Below are 18,111 nucleotides of genomic sequence, written 5' to 3'. Positions count from 1 at the left end.
CCAGTCTCAGAGGCAGGATGCCTCTGAGTACAAGTTGCAGGAGAGTAACAGCAGAAGAGAGGGCATACCCTCAACTCCTCCTTGTAGGCTTCCAGCGACATCTGGTGGACCACTGTGTGAAACAGGATGCTGGACAAGATGGGCCTTGGGCCTGATCCAGCCGGGCTGTTCTTATGTAGTCAGGATTCTCATGATTGGTTAGATTTCAATTTACACTTGAACTCCGATATAAAAAGATCACTAATTTAAACGTACACACATGTAAGAAGAGAATTATAGGACCAAAAAAGATTATTGATTGTAGACCATCCCGTTAATCTACCACAAGAAAACAAGATTGTCCAAGGAATCACAATATCAAGCTCCCTAACTTTAGGAAATACTACCCAGTTGGTCTCCTTTTGTCTATATACTGTGTGCGCTTTCTACTGCTGTCTTTATTTTTATCCTTGATCTTCCAAGCGATGATGAGAATCCAAAGGAACTTGCAATTAATTCTGCAAAATGCTTTGGGCATTCAAAGGAGTTTTAAGAATAGTTTGTGATATGGCTGTGAATCTGCTGTTTCTTTCTTCTTTTTAAAACCTTAAAATCCCAGCAGATGAACTCTGGAGCCTTCTAAAGCAGCCCACTGGATTTTAGGTTTTGTTCGAGTTCTGACCAGTGTTGATGAGAAATACTTATGACAAGCCGACCCCGCACAGAGCATCTGTGAGCTCTTTGGGGCCGGCTACCTCTCCCGCCCCCCGCCGTTGCCGCTCCTTGCTGGCCTCTGCAGCCGGCATCCTCTCCCCCACCCTCTTGCCCAGACTGCCAGCAGAGGCCTCTGGCCGGGCCCCCCGCTGCCGCCCGCGGCTCCGGCCAGGCCCGCCACCGCCCACTTCTCCTCGGCCCACCCGCCTACCCGGCGGCGGCGGCAGCCGCTTCTCCTCGGCCTGCCCACCCGGCGGCGGCCACTTCTCCTCGGCCCGCACGTCCACCTGGCGGCGGCCACCATGGCCGCCCACAGCCTGGCCCGCTGGTTCTCCTGGGTGCGCCTTACCCAATCAGGCACCCCATAGCCCAACTAATCACCTGGGCTGCAGGGACGCACGTTCGAAAGGCATACCCAGGAGAATTAAATATATAGATTGTTTTTTATATATTTTTTCAATGACATTAAATAGTCACTGCTTTGTCCCAGATAACTTCTCTGTTACTTTATCATAATTTTTGCTGGACTAGGATCGGGAAGACCTGAGTACAAATCCCTATTCAGCCATGAAACTAGCTGGGTGACTCTGGGCCAGTCACTTCTCCCTCAGCCTAACCTACTTCACAGGGTTGTTGTGAAAGAGAAACTCAAGTATGTAGTACACCGCTCTGGGCTCCTTGGAGGAAGAGCGGGATAGAAATGTAGTAGTAATAATAATAATAATAATAATAATAATAAGAAGAAGAAGAAGAAGAAGAAGCACTAACTTGGCGTGGTTGTGGGGCTAGCGTGCTCTGAGGAAGGTGAGAGCTATGCCAGAGGTCCAACCATACTGGACAGGTCTCACCAGAGGAGCCAGACATAGGGTGCCTCTCCCATCAACAATATGGTGAGACATAACTTTAATAAATCTATACCAGATCGGTTGTCGCCCGGGGCCAACAAGGACCGCGTCAGGTGCTGGAGTCCCTAGACATCTGGTGGCAAGTGGGCAACAGGACTCAGGATCTTCAGTTGAGCAACCAGGGCTGAAGACAGCAAAGTTACTGGAAGAAACGTTGCTTAATCGGAAAAAAAATACGAAAAATGCCAACAAGGAAATAATGATCTGCTATTACAAGTCTAGTCCAACTAGAAGAGGTTATTTAAAAAGCATGTACCAAATTTGGAAAGAGAAGCATCCAGATACAGAAATAACAGAACAAAGGCTAGCAGACCAGAGAAGATTCATAATAAGAAATAAAGTATTCACAGGAGTTGAGCTGGAAGAACTGCAAAGAGCAACACAGGCTCGAGATATGGAAGAAGAATTACCACCAACTGAAGCAGTTGCTCAGGTGCAGGTGGAGGAGGTGTTGGAAATAGAGGATGCCATTGTTGCTGAACAGTTTCAAAATCAAAACCAGGCAACCTCCCCTTTGCCTTCACCTCAAAAACCCAAATGCTGTTTAACAGAAAAGCAACAAGAACTAAAGCAAAAAATAACTGAGCACACGAACCAAACAACCACCAGGATTCGACTTCCAGCTCTAAAAACAGTTGCCAAAAAACAACTTGCTCAGGTATTAAAAGATGTAAATGATGCACTTGCAGAAATAACAACCAATAATTTGCAAGAAACAAACCAACTAATGTACAGTGCAGCAACAATAACAACACAAGAGCTCGGATATAAGATCAATGGACCTGTAAAAAAAGGAAGTAGTACATCACCTAAATGGAAGATTAGATTAGAAAACAAAATCTCCAGGCTTAGATCAGATGCTAGTAAATTGAAAGATATGAAAGACAAAAAGCTGAAGAATGAAAACACCAAACAGTATCTGATCCAAAAATACCACCTAGATTCAAGTAAAATTAGAGAAGTCATGGAAATAATAAAGCAGCAAATAAGAGCAGTGTCAAAGAAGATTACCAGATATGAAGCCAGAATTACACAACACAGGCAGAATCTCCAATTCCAGTCAAATCAGAGACGTTTCTACCAAAGCATAGAAGGAGAAACTGCAAGAAACCTAGAAACACCAAATAAAGAAGAAACAGTGCAATTCTGGCGGGAATTATGGGACAATCCAATAGATTATAATAAAAAAGCAGGCTGGATGAAAGAGGTCAAAAAATGTAACCAACAAATGCAAGATCTAATAATAACACCAGAATTAATAAGTGAAAGAGCAAAGAAAATTAAAAATTGGACTGCGCCAGGCGATGATGAACTGCATGGCTTTTGGCTTAAACAACTAACAAGCCTTCATAAACAACTATCAAAACAGCTCAATCATATTTTGCAAGGAGGTGAAGTGTTGCATGGATTGACTACAAGAAAGCCTTCGATTCATTGCCCTCACACATGGATACTAAAATGTTTAGAAACAACTGGTGTCTGCAAAAACATTCAGATATTTATAAAAAAAAGCAATTAGCATGTGGAGTACACAGTTAACAATCAATGGCGAGACACTTGGACAGGTTAGCATTAGAAGAGGCATTTTCCAAGGGGACTTACTATCCCCTCTGTTGTTTGTAATCGCCATGACCCCGCTTTCACAAATACTCAACAAAACAGGCCTTGGATACCAAACATCTAAAACATCAACAAGTAAAATAAACCATCTGATCTGCATGGATGATCTGAAGTTGTACAGAAAGTCCCAGTCAAAAAACGAATCGCTGCTAAACACTGTCCGTATATTCAGTAGCGATATAGCAATGGAGTTTGTACTGGACAAGTGTGCTGCATTAATAATCAGCTGTTGTAAAAAGATCGCACAGACTGATTACAAACAAAGGCATGACAAAGTAGCAGAGATGATACACTGGAACATCTGCAAAAAATACAAGCTACCTGTAGCCAAAAATTGGTGGGACCATAAAATTGAAAAAGTTGAAGAAAATGAAGATGTAAAAATATTATGGGACTTCCGACTACAAACAGACAAACATCTGCCACACAATACACCAGATATAACTGTAGTCGAGAAGAAAGAAAAACAAGTCAAAATAATTGACATAGCAATACCAGGGGATAGCAGAATAGAAGAAAAAGAAATAGAAAAAATCACAAAATACAAAGATCTACAAATTGAAATCGAAAGGCTGTGGCAGAAAAAGACCAAAATAATCCCAGTGATAATTGGCGCCCTGGGTGCAGTTCCAAAAGACCTTGAAGAGCACCTCAACACCATAGGGGTCACAGAAATCACCATCAGCCAATTACAAAAAGCAGCTTTGCTGGGAACAGCCTATATTCTGCGACGATATCTATAACAACAGCAACAACATTGATAATAAAATTCTGGCATCCCAGGTCCTTGGGAAGGACTCGATGTCTGGATAAAACAAACCAATCAATAACACCTGTCTGACTGTGTAAAATAATAATAAATAATAATAATAATTTGATGCTAATTTACATTTTATGAATCAGCTGTCTTTGCTGTAGTGAACACAAAGTTTGAAAGGGAGATGCATGTCACTCTAAAGGGAAAACAGTGGCAAGCACAGGAATCAAGATTGACCAAAGCTCCCTGGCACACATCAACAGCCTCTTTACAGATATACATCTTCCCTTCACACTTTCCTCTATTAATTGTAACAACCACAAACATGCTCTGCCTGGAGTATGAGTTCTAGTAACTTAGCATACCATATTTTGAACAGTGACTAGTGTTGTTATAATTATTTTACTTACTCTCATTTTGCATGAGAACACTGTGGATGGTTCAGGGAACAAATGCAAGACTTGAGGCAGCAACACTGCCAGAAGCAGCAGCAAGTTTTGATTAGTGAAACATATTATTACTACTACTACTACTACTACTACTACATTTATATCCCGCTCTTCCTCCAAGGAGCCCAGAGCGGTGTACTACATACTTGAGTTTCTCTTTCACAACAACCCTGTGAAGTAGGTTAGGCTGAGAGAGAAGTGACTGGCCCAGAGTCACCCAGCTAGTTTCATGGCTGAATGGGGATTTGAACTTGGGTCTCCCCAGTCCTAGTCCGGCACTCTAACCACTACACCACGCTGGCTCTCTATCTACGGAATATCTACAGAGTATCTACGGAAGCTATTTATGGAACCATTCTTCATATTTAGTCAGACACCATTTAAACATGGAATTATTTCTTTCTTAGACATCTGTGCTTGTGTGTGGTTTCAGCTACAAAAAGAACATTTTCCCCAGTGTACTAGGTCATCCATAGACAAGCGGGTTGTGTTCCAGGCATGCTCGGTCTGCAGAGAAGAATTAGTTTCATTTTTGAGGCTAACTTCCGGGCGCCAGGTGGCAACAATCCCCAGTTCCATTCCTGTCTCTGCTCAAGTCAGCAGCGTCTCCAAAGAGCTCCAGCTTTCCTTATCAATTCAGGCTAGTTTTCCTCTCTACCATTTCCTGCCTTTTCCCTCCCAGTTTTTTGCTCTCTCCTCACAGATTGTGCAAGGATGGGAAGGGAGCCAAACTCTACTTTTGCTAAAAATCCAAATGTGTTTTGTGTTCTCTAATTCAGCCCATTGGCTCTTTAAATCCTTTGTTTAGTTTCAGTTTCTCCTCCACAGGGAACATAGGAACACTGGAAGCTGCCATATTCTGAGTCAGACCCTTGGTCTATCCGGCTCAGTATTGTCTTCACAGACTGGCAGCGGCTTCTCCAAGGTTGCAGGCAGCAATCTCTCTAAGCCCTATGCTGGAGATGCCAGGGAGGGAACTTGGAACCTAGATGCTCTTCCCAAAGCGGCTCCATCCCTAAGGGGAATATCTGACAGTGCTCACACTTCTAGTCTCCCATTCATATGCAACCAGAAGGGACCCTGCTTAGCTAAAAGGATGTCATGCTTGCTTCCAAAAGACCAGCTCTCCTCCCTTAATTAAATGCTCTTCCCAGAGCCGTGGCTCCATCCCCTGAGGGGAATCTCTTACAGTGCTCACACTTCTAGTCTCCCATTCATATGCAACCAGGACAGATCCTGCTTAGCTAAGGGGACAAGTCATGCTTCCTACCACAAGACCAGCTCTCCTCTCCAGGAGTTGGCCCAGACTGGGGTGATGCTGCAGGGATCCCTGTTCGAAGGTCCCCAAATGAAGGAGAGACACAGGCAGTCTTGCCCCGATCCCTGACAAAAGACAAATGGCCCCACTCAGTGTCGGCATCACATCTGCCTACCATTTCTTCTGCTTCAGCCATGCTGGAAGCACCATGCCCAAAGAAAGCCTCCAAAAAGAAAACACACGTAGGGAGCACTCAAAAGGAAAGGAAAAAAGCTACTCAGCCATCTCTGAGGGTTAGCTAGAGGCTCTTGGTACAGACAGTCTGTGCCCAGCAAACTCCACGAAGCCTTCCTCCTCCTCACAAGGAGACCCAGCAACTTTCAAAAGTGGCAGATAATCAAGTATCATTAGTGTGCTAAAACATCAGACTTCAGCCCTAGCATCAGTGCTTGACCTTTCCTCCCCTGACTCTTCAGTATCCATCCATTCTCATATCCATCACTTTGGCTGTACTGTATTCCAGCAAGTGGTTTAATTACATTCGACCCCACAAGTATTGGCTCAGGTTAGGCGTCTCCCATTTGTCTATGGATAACCTACTACTACGCTCGGGGGAAAGGAACACTGTACTTACCATGAAGCGTTCTTTTCCCTGGTGAATGTAGGTTATCGAACCCACCCTCAGATATAGATAGATAGATAGATAGATAGATAGATAGATAGATAGATAGATAGATAGATAGTCCACTTTGGGCATGGGTATCCCATGTTTTGGGGTGGATACAGCTTTCAGGGCACTCAGTTCTTTAGGGATACCTTGCCTAATGTCCCCCGTCTCCCCGTTGTGCTGTGTATATTGTACTTTTTGACCTTCCTAAGCTTTTCTCTCTTTTTCTTATGCACTACTCTTCACAACAGTCACAGAACTGGGGATTGGTGCCACCTGGTGCCCGGAAGCTACCCTCAAAAATGAAACTAATTTCTGCAGACCAGTGTGTTCCAGACCGAGCATGTCTGGAACACAGCCCACTTATCTATGGATGACCTACATACAATGGGGGGTGGGGGGTGGGAACCCTTCACAGTAAGTCCAATGTTCTTTTATCTAAAGTTCATTTAAATAATTAATGCTATTTTTAAAATCTGAGAACAAAACAATTTCAAGTCAATAAGCTTCTGCTTGTAGTTGTGTTGAACCTTTGTATTTGGTGCATTTCCATTTGGCTGTATACAAGCTGTTGTAAACAGGCTGTTTTTATGAGAGGACTCTACGACCACACACATTACAATGTTAATAGGGGAATACTAAGATTTGCACCTCGTATAAACACAAATTATAATGACTGGAACACATACAGGAGGATCTCAGTATTCGTGGGGGTTCCGTTCTGAGCTAGTCACAGCACGCAGATGCCAGAACCACGAATACTGAGGCATTGGGGCAATGGAAATCTGGGGGTTGGGTTCCTGTTGCTGAGGGGGAGGATGCCAAAAAAGCAATCCAAATGCCAAAATAAAGGGCCCTACCACACTCCATGGGCCTTCTGCAGTCCAGTGGTGCAGCCCAAAGTCCCAATTTACCATTACAGTATTGTGTTTTGGTTTTTGGTCCTATAAAAAGTAGGTTGTTTTTAAAACTTGTTTAAAGTCCCCCAGCCCAAAGTCCCAATTTTTCAATGGAAAATCACGGGGGGATGCCTTTTTAAAAATCAAAATGAACCACAAAATGGCTGCTCATCACAAAATGGAAGTCAGAAATGACCTCCAAGGTCATTTCCAGCCACCCCTGATCTGCAGATATAACTTTTAAAAAACCCTTTTTTACCTGCATATATACCAAGGTCAGATGTCTATTACCTGACCATGGATACACAAATCCACAGATGCTGGATCCGCAGATATAGAGGTTCTATTGTACATGTTGGGTTGTTGCGGGGTGTGTGTGTGTGTGTGTGTGTGTGTGTGTGTGTGTTGGGGGGGGGGCGGCTCAGGTTAAGTACATTGTGGGAATACACTGAGCAGAGCTTTGATTAACCTTGGCTCCCTAGCACATAGTTCTGTGATATTCTTATAGTAGGAAACAACACCTGTCAAAGATTATATCCTTAATTACACAATAAAGATCTGTAACATGTACAGTAGTTCTGAACAACTTTTTTCTAGAAGTAGTCTCATATTTCAATTACATCTTCTGTTAAAAAAACATTTCCCCATATAACATTTTTATAGTATTACTTTGTTAAGCAGCTTACCATTACAGTATTGTGTTTGGGTTTTTGGTCCTATATAAAGTAGGTTGTTTTTAAAACTTGTTTAAAGATTCACATTTTCCTGGCAGAGTGAGAAGGCTTTCCCATTAGTTGAGGGAATTATGACAGTAGTGCTCAATCTCCCTGCTCTCTCCTACAGTGTTTGGGTAGGACTGACTGAGTTCCAGGCTTGTTGTTTTGCGCTGATTCATAAAATGGATTGGAAAAGGATTTGTCAAAGGAAATGTAGATTCCTGAATGATAGTATGATAGCACTTTTGTTTATTCTTTCCAGGGATGTCACCCTTGGGTTCTCTCTCAAGTTATATATCAAGCTGTACTTTTCATAGCTGAGCTCTTAGTTGTTTCCACTATGCCTGGAACTTTGTGTCTAACAGTTAAATGAGAGGCAGAAACTCAGTAGGTGGAATTTCCCCCCGCATTTGGCAATGAGAATTGCATCCATTGAAGTTCTGACTGTCATGCAGCTGAAATACAGGCAGAATATCAACAGGTGCTGCTTTCATCCTCATATGCTAAGCCAAGTTGCACCGACTGAATGTCTGACTGTCATGCAACTATTAATAGGTCCTGGGCCCTCTGTCTCTTCGAGGAACTCAGCAGCCCCTTCTCCTTGAGGTACAAGGTTGGAGGGTGGCAAAAGCCAAACAGCACAACTAAGGCCTAGCAGTTTTAAGGTAAAATTAAACAAAATGAAGGAGGCCGCTGTGCTTATGCTGAACAGAAGCAGCCCACACTACTACTGCTAACAAGTGGGGGCTCATATGATAGGGGAACAGTCCCATTCTATTCCCCAAAACCTGAGGACATATGTTAAACCATTCAAGCATAATGGTTGCCCTTCATTTTCAAGACATTTCTCCTTCCTGGGAGGAAGGAGAGACAGATTTTACCAGCCCTGACAGAAGCATCTCTCAGCTGTATCCAGAAATAATGACAAAAAGAAAAAAAGGTAACACTGACTAGCCAATGTTCGTTCCCCCTCCATTCTCCACACAGTTGTTTCCTTTTTAAAAAAGAGAGAGAGGGAGAAAAAGACTATAAAATATGCATTAAAATAATGTCATTGGATAATAAGCATTTTGTAGAGTTATTTGCATTAATATTGCAACAGTCCTCACACAAACATTACCCATTTCTCATTCGGCAACTTTTTTATTCATGCTTCCTGTGGCCTCTTCTGAAAACACACACACACACACCACATATATTTTCCCCAGTGTACTTTTTATTGTGCAAGGACACAATGGTACCATATAACATTTCCTAGATTCTTCAAAATAATGTTTATTTTTGGTCAAATTATTACAAAAAACTTCATGCTCACTAACTAGGCCTCAGAGAAAGATAGGTAGTTTGATGCTGCAGCACAGCCAACATGGCTGCTACCAGTTCTGGGTGTGTGTGCCCACACTGGAACTTCAAGCTTTGATTTCAGCTGTGTATCAGCAGATTTTGGGGTGGGGGAAAGAACGTTAGCCAAGTGACTTTTTATATATAAAGAAGAAATCCCTATTAGGCTATTCTGAGGAAACTTAACTGTTCCACTGGATACATGACCATGAATAGGGACCTAATTCTTTGGGGACTTTCAAAAACAGTTTGACATGGCCAGTGGATTCATAATGCCCCAACCTTTTCACATGAATAGAGTCTTTGAATCCTGGCTCTAATTTCAAGCCTCTTTCTACTGCTTCTACCAATTAAAGTATGATGAAATTTGTAATGTGGAAGTATTTCCAAGTATAGTGATGGCTGTTGCATTACTGTATTCTCTTCAACAACTACTGCAGCTGAGTTTGCACAACAGAATAAAGTATAATCAAGGCTAAGGCCCACAAATATTGACTATAAAACCAGAAGAAATGGGCAAATACCCAATTAGTTAATGGTGGATTTGAGGGGTCCTGTTTATGGGGATGGGGATTGAAGAACAATAAAGCAGGCCCATGCTGTCCAGTATCTGAAGCATTTGGTATTAAGGTGTTAATACCATTTTCAGCAGAACACTTCCACTTTTTACACTTTTGTGCAGTTCAGATGAAAGCTGCAAATGCCTCAGATCCAGAGGTGCACCTAGGTAATTTTGGAGCCTGAACCTAAAGGTGTTTGAGGCCCTCCCCTCACATCCCATGCACACACACACAAACACTATTTTTAACGCCACCACACCACCACACCACCTGGGACAGACTAAAAAAGATTTGGAGACCCCCAGGGGGTGTGGAGGCCCTGGACTACGGCCCAGAAGTCCAGGGGTAAGAGCGCCTCTGATCAGATCAGTACCACCCCTCAGTCAACAATCAATATAGACATGCTCAAAACAGCACTGTACTTACATTTATTTCAAAATACATCCTTCCAAGAAAAGCAAGCTTAATCACTATGAAGCAATTATTTTCTAAAGGTTACGTTTTCATTGCATAAGAAAGAAGTTACGTTTTTTTCCCTCCCCCTTTTAAAAGGTGACTGGTAAAGAAGCAGAATCCTAGCATATCTGCACAAAGGAGCAAGACTGCCTGGGAGAAGTGGCTAAAAACACACACAAGCACCAACTAGATCCCCATTTTTGCAGCCGCAGAACTGCCATTAAATGAATAGCTTACCAATAACAGACATTCCAAAAAGCTACTCAAGAGGCAGGGCAAGATATCATGAGCAAAAGGGTCCTCTTTGAAAGTGTTAATTTAGAGAGAATGACAAGACTGACAGTGAAATCCTATGCATATTTACTTAGAAGCAAGTCCACTGTGTTCAACAGGACTTATTCCCAGGTAAGCATGCATAAGACTGCAGGTTTAGAGAAGGCTAGTAGGCTACAATAATTTTTAGTTTTAGACAAACTGAATATTCAATCCTAAAAGCCAAGTATCACCAGAGGTTCTACAACATAAAAGAAGATAAACAGAGTAATTCTTATGCATGTTTCCGGGAAGCAAGTATAATGTGAATAGGATTGTAGCAAAAGTAGCTCTAGCCCCAGTGTATAGTTCATTCCTTAAAATAGTTCTAACTCCCACAAGAGTGGTGGCAGCGGCGGCGACCTGGAATATATATTCTGGAAATTTGGAAGAGGAGCCCCTGCTAACTGGGCAAAGAGGCACCTTTTACCGTGGTGATTCTCTTTATTTAGCAGGGTGAGAGTAACTGGCCCTATCCACCTCCAGCACAGTACTTCCAGTGACTGTTGCTGGTGTCTATCTTATGTTTTGTTTTAGAATGTGAGCCCTTTGGGGACAGGGAGCCATCTTATTTATTTATTATTTCCCTGAGCTATTTTTGGAAGGGCGGTGTAGAAATCGAAATCACCACCACCACCACCACCACATATTTACAAACACCTTCTCTCTTCAAGTATATTTTTCACTAGGAAAATATTCCAGACATTTCACATAAAATGGAACATACTTTACCATATGAGAGGAAATGACTAATCAGTTTATCATCATATTAACATTAGAAAGGAAATGAAGAATCATGTTTGTACAAGAAACATTAAGTTGATTATACAGTATCTGTCTGGTACATTAGGCTTACTGACACACTTGTGCTTCAGACTGAAGTTCACACAACACTGAGCATTTGTTCATCAATGTACCTCTCCTCCTAACCTTTATTGGGGGTGGGGACTATATTACAGGTAAGAGTATGCACACTGGCTCAACTCAGATACTTAACTGACGTTATTACCTTAAAACCTGAACAAATTTGGCACCAAAAAAATCCTCCCGTGAAAGCAGATATGAAAAACAACTCCGCTGAAACCATTAATACCTTGAGTAGGTCTAGCAGACTACTGAGTCTAGCCCCGCTCCCCACAAAAGATGCCATATTTAATTTCATCCTTAAGTTAGCACCATTTCAGAGGTTTGATATTGTTGCACAGGCACATTAGCTAGGATCTTAAAACTGTATGTAAAATACCACATGCACACCTAGGATTAACTGTGCTCCCTCCTGTGTCCCCACCAAAAGTCACTCTAGTCTAGAAGATCAAGAGGCCCTTTTGAACAGGTTTTGACAGGGCATAAGGGGATACAGCTGGAAGGGGAATAACCAATACCCATGTACCCTACACAGTCACAGTATTGCTTTCCATTCATACACAGGATTCTTTGGATACCAACCAATGAATACCAGAAGGGCCAGCAATCAAGTGTTTGTGTATGCGTGTGCTTTTTAAAAAATATCAATTTTACTTGCTAGCATCCTGATAGATTTTGTGACCTTCTACTCATTAGTACAAGGAAATCAATTCTATTTACCTACAACAATTTCAAGTTTTAATGTTTTAGCTAACAAAACATGGACTCACTTGTTTATCCCATAATCACCTTCACCCAGCAATCTGTTTCACACTTGGGTGCATGTATATAAATATATAGCATGTATATAAATATATAGCTTTCTGCTTAATGTTCACATGATGGCTTCCTCTTTAATTTCACTGGAAGAAGCTAAATCAAATCAATATTCTCTTGAAGGTGCAGATCAGTTTCCTCTGTCAAATTAAAAGGAGACTCTCAACTAAGAAAGCCTTGTGTACGTATCAGATCACATATATAGGTTTTCATCGAGACACTAGCTTACAGCTATCAGTAACATTTGCATCAACCAAGCATACCATTAATTGTGATCTGTGCGCTCAAAGTAGTGCCTGTATTAGTGTTTTACCTTACAAAACGTGCATATTTAACCTATTCAAAATCTGTATGCTATGTAATACCAATGGGACAGTGGTATTCTACCCCCTCACTTCTTTTTTCATAAGAGTTAAGTCACAATTCCCTCAATTCTTGTTTTGCCCATAATCTTTAGAATAATGGACAATTAACACAACTAGGCCAGCCCCTCCACCCACTATGCACTTTATTGAAAGTGAAGCCCTGCATCCTTTCGGGAAGGCATGTTTAAATCTGTAGATTTTCACTAGTATAACGAAGTTGTTGTACACTATTTCTTACATTTGAAATATACTTAGTTTAAAAAGTGGTTTTAGATTCTAATTAGCATTTTTGCTTTAACAGAGTTTAACAATAACCATTTGATTTTCATTATTGTTTTTCAGCAGCCAACACCCTCCATGACAAAAGTTACGTAGAGTACAAAGAACAATTCATTTTTACAAAATTAGTACCATCCACTAAATAATACTTAGTTTAAAAGGCCAGCTTGAAATTCTGATTAGCAATCGTGCTTTAATGGTGTTTGACCTCAACCCATTTAATTTTCATAATGCTTCTTCAGCAGCCAACACCCTCCATGACAAAAGTTACTTAAGGTACAACGAATGATTCATTTTTATAAAAACTAGTACCAATAATTAAATAATTCAGAAATGCAACCCATGACTAATTCTGGTCAAGTTAGACAATGATCCAAAGTTTCATCAGAATGCCTACAAAAGGTTTTCTCACATATTGTACCAGCTAGAGTTTGGTGAGTACCACAGTACCACCTTCCAGTACTATTGATCATGGTATTCAATTCTTCTGGAATGCCTTGCAGGAAGCAGATCTAGTCGACATACTATTACAATGGTTCTGATTTTTCCTGCAGGACTCCTACATGATACTTGATACTTTGGCCTAAGACATTCCACAGGTTTCTATTCTGTTCCCCCATGCTTTTAAAAATCTTTTTAACATTTTAAAATTTCTGGGAAAGGTCACATGGTTGGTGTGGGGTGCCATCAGTATGTAGGGTGCCATCAATGACACTCAACAGAGGAACAGAGGAAGCTGCCATATACTGAGTCAGACCGTTGGTCTATCTAGCTCCGTATTTCTTCACAGATTGGCAGTGGCTTCTCCAAGGTTGTAGGCAAGAATCTCTCTCAGCCCTATCTTGGAGATGCCAGGGAGGGAACTTGAAACCTAGATGCTCTTCCCAGAGTGGCTCCATCCCCTGAGGGAAATATCTGACAGTGCTCACACTTCTAGTCTCCCTTTCATATGCAACCAGGGAGACTAGAAGTGTGAGCACTGTAAGATGCTGGTTATGGAGCACTCAACTGTTCCATGCTCAAGTAAAGATTCAGTGAATGTTCTATACTGGTGTTTGGGAGGCAGCAAAGGGCTGGATGTGTGCTAACAAGCTGAACTTAAATCCAAAAAAGATAGCAGCTTTCCTGGCAGGCAAACTGTTGATTCAACTATAGAATGCCAACCTTTTCTAGACAAGGTTGCATTCTACTAGAAGCAGCAGGTTCATGGCTTGAGAGGATGCAGGCTTGAACTTGAATGACCAGGCAACATTTCCAGCAAAGAGGTGTTTGTCTTTGCCTATTTTCAGCTGGTGTGCCAACTACTTCCATTTCTGTCTCGATCAGACCTGACCACAGTTATCCATGTCCTTGTTACATCACATTTGAACTATTATAACACTGAAGACCTTCAGAAGCTACAGCTGATGAAAAATGTGGCTGCCAAAATCTTAACACACCCTAGACTCTTGGATACTTCTGCTACATTGGTCGTTAGTTTGCTTCCAGATGTAAATTTGAGGTGATGACTTATGAAGTTCAAGTTACTTAAAAGACTTTCCCTGCATATATTAATCTGCCCATCCTGCAAGGTCATTTCAAGAGAACTTCTTGGGTGTTCCAACACCTTCAGAGGTTCATCACAGGAGAGGGCCTTCTCTACAGTGGGCCCCACACTTTAGAACACATCTCCTCTCTGTGCTTCTTCCAGCAAAAACTGAAGATCTACTTCTTCCTTCTGGCTTTTAGATAAGGTTTTACTCTGTAGTCTATTTATTTATTGTACAATTTTTATACCACCTTTCATAAGGCATCTCAAGAGGCATACAAAAATTGGTGTCTGGCCTCGAGTGCTAAAAATCTCCAAAGGAGTAAACTGAATTGAAACAGTATTTACCAAAATAAAGGAACAGAACGGAGAAGCAGAAAAAGAAACAGTTATCCAGCACCAGGGAAGCTCCCCCCCACAAGGTTTACAAAAGTTAAAATACAATAAATCTCACTAAAAACCACATATACAACTTTAAAATGAGTTAAACAGTAAAAAGCATATACCACCATAAAAAAACACAACAACCCACAACCATTAAAAACACAGAAGCAGGAGAGCTGAGAGATCTGGCAGCCCCTTAGGGGTTAAAGCCAGAACAAATAAGTAGTTCTTTAGTTTTTTATAAGCAGCCACAGATGTCAAAGAGTGGACATTCACTGGGAGAACATTCCAGAGCCTGGGAGCAACAACAGAGAAGGCCCTATCCTGCGTGCATGACAATTTAGCCTCTCTCAACGTCGGCACAGGGAGCAAAGGCCTCTCTGACTACTTTGTTGGGTGGGTAAGAAACCCTTGGGAGCAGGCAGTCCCTTCAGGTATCCAGGGCCTACACTGTTAAGGGCTTTAAAGGTAATAACCAGCACCCTGAATTGAATATTCTCTCTTCCTGTGTGTTTTTGGTTGTAAAATGTTTTGTCTGTTTTTAGATGGTTTTATGATGGTTTTAGATTGTGTTTTAAGAGTCACGTGAAATCTCCCAAGAAAGGTTGGGCAGATTTTTTTTTAATTTTTATTTTTAAAAACTACACACACAAAATTCTCCTACTAAACAACACATTTTTACCATCTTGTTTTGCAATACAGACTCCTTGACAAATCAGTATAGTACTACACACTATTCCTACAGCTAGATGTCTGGTACAACTAAAAACTATATTCCTCTCAGATGTTGACAAACTTAGCTATACATATTAATTAAGAACACAATATGAGAATAACCCTGTCAGACTGGACCAAGGGTCTATCTAATTCAACATTCTGGTCTTCAAAGTGGCCAGTCAGATTCTTCTGGGCAGCCCTACAGGCAGAGCATGAAGGCGAAAAAGCTTTTCTCCCCACTCATTATTTATTCCCATCTTTTTATTTAGTGGCATCCTGCCTTTGGATTGGGAGATTCCGTTTAATTACCATGACTAATAGCCATTGATGCACATATCCTTCATGAATTTTCTAATCCCCTTCAAAGTCATATAAGTCACTGCACATCACTGCATCTTGCAGGGATGTAAATTCCTTAATTATGCACTGTGCGATGAAGTTCCTTCTTTGTCCTGAATATACACCAAATTTCATTTTTACCAAACTGAATTTGACAACCTTGGTCCAGCAATCTGTTTAAGACTTGGGATCTTTTACCCCTTTGTTGTTACAGAATGCCTTCCTCTCTTAATTCAACATTCTCTTGAAAGTGCAGTTCCACTGAGTGTAGTGTTATGAAAGAGGGAAAGCTTCCCCTCCCCATATCACTATCATCTCCCAACCCTAGCCGGTTTTTCTAAGACGCCGCCCAAATAATGCAATCTTTTGTCATAAGGAAAGTGTTCCAATTCTTTTTGAGTTAGGGTGTCCAGAATTTTACACATTGTTACAAACATGTACCACTGTGGATGTAATACAGGATATTCTATACTAGCCTTTTTATTTTCAATCCCTTTCCCAATAATTCCTGGTATATAGGTTGCCTTTTCCATCACACATTATACACACGTCCAGTTATGAAGAAATGCTTTCCTGTTACTGAGACTTCTTCTCAGACATTGCATAAAGTTCACTTTTATGATTTATATACATGACCTAAAATTGAAGAGAGTATCAGGGGACTGTGAATTGAATACTGTAGGATCAAACTGGTACTAGCAGTGCAAGACTCCTATTTAAAATTAACCAATATCTCCTTGGTTTGTTTTTCAAATGCTGCTTCCCTAAGAGTAGTTACTGAAAGGTATTGCCACAAGACACTAAACACTGGGGGGGCTTTGTGACTATATAGCAGAGTTTGGGCTCATTGTTTCTTTTAACCCACTGACCACAGTTAATTTTTTTTAATTATTTAATATATTTCTATACCGCCCCAAACTTGCTTCTCTTATGATTTGCCCTTCTGCACAGTCCACCACATTTTATGTTATGGCTCTCAGAACCACGGTGACATAAAAATTCAACTTTTTCTACATTCTAATGCTGCTATACTAACCACACGGGGAAGTACTACTAAGCAATATGTCAGAATTGCTGATAAGACAGGAGCAAATTCAGGAGCAATTCAATAATTCGTTTTGATGGCAAGCATCATGGTAACCCTAACCCTAACAACATCTCCCTGTTTCATAATGATAGTGATGGCAAAGAATTTCACAATCAAGGGGTTGGGACACTAACTTCCACTAATTTTGAGATATTAGAATCCCCTTCAAATATGACTCAGTTCCCCATAAGTTTGAGTCCAATTCAGGAAGGGTTCAGGGACTCACTCCCAACTTTCCTAACATCATTCTGTGGTGGCGAAAGGGCTCCTGGAAACACAGGTCTCAGGCTTAAGGCTTGGATACTATGTCATTGCCACCGGAACATACTGGAGATGTAGTTCCCAATGCTTCCCAGTGAGCTAAGCAAGCAAGTTTGGCAAAGATGGGCAAGAAGGGTGGGGCTGATGGCAAACTTGGGAGGTGAGGTGAGCTCTGAGTCTGATTCAAAAGGGTCTTGAGATCAGGTAGGCTGTGTTATCATGCTCCCAATTACACTGTCAGGAATGCAATAGCCTTTTTTGGAATGCAACCAAGTTTGAGCTAATTTGGGTCTAATCCATACTGAGTCCAAATTAACCAAATTTGAGGTGGCCATGCTTAATCAAAATGGGGACTTACGGGTTATTAATTCGTGATACTTCCTTTTCCCTTTCACCCTCTGCATTCATAACAGCTGCACTAGAGTGGAGATAGAATTAATTAACAGAACCAGCTTTCTCTATTTCAATGAGCTATTCTTCAGTAAAAATGCATATACTATATACACATACATTCTTACACATAGGATAATTCACTAATTGAAAGAAAAATCTCCCCAGAAAAGGGTTTTTTAAAAACACATACAAATAATCTACATATAATTTACTATCTGTTAAAGAAATACGGTTTCCATTAACTCTTATCTCCAACATTTACTCCAACATCATATGATCCAAAGCTTGCAATACTTAACACACTCATTGACATAACAAACGCCTGTATATTACAAACTCAGAAGGATAGTACTGTATAAAGAATGGACATTTAGCAGAAAACTCTGGTATGTAGGCTTTTAAAAAAAGACAAAGACCTTTGAGCAGTTATATAGAGAGATGAATA

The 18,111-nt window shown here is 41.1% G+C and overlaps 1 protein-coding gene across 7 annotated transcripts in view; it reads right to left on the bottom strand.

Annotated features, from left to right (window-relative positions):
- The window catches only part of ANKRD28 (ankyrin repeat domain 28), a 216,101-nt gene that overhangs the window by 120,608 nt on the left and 77,382 nt on the right, over positions 1–18,111 (bottom strand). The gene's annotated exons all lie outside the window — the stretch shown is intronic.

This window comes from Hemicordylus capensis, chromosome 6, assembly GCF_027244095.1.
Source record: "Hemicordylus capensis ecotype Gifberg chromosome 6, rHemCap1.1.pri, whole genome shotgun sequence".
NCBI lineage: Eukaryota > Metazoa > Chordata > Lepidosauria > Squamata > Cordylidae > Hemicordylus > Hemicordylus capensis.
The sequence above is the reverse complement of the archived record's forward strand: the minus strand, read 5'-3'. Positions and strand labels throughout refer to the sequence as shown.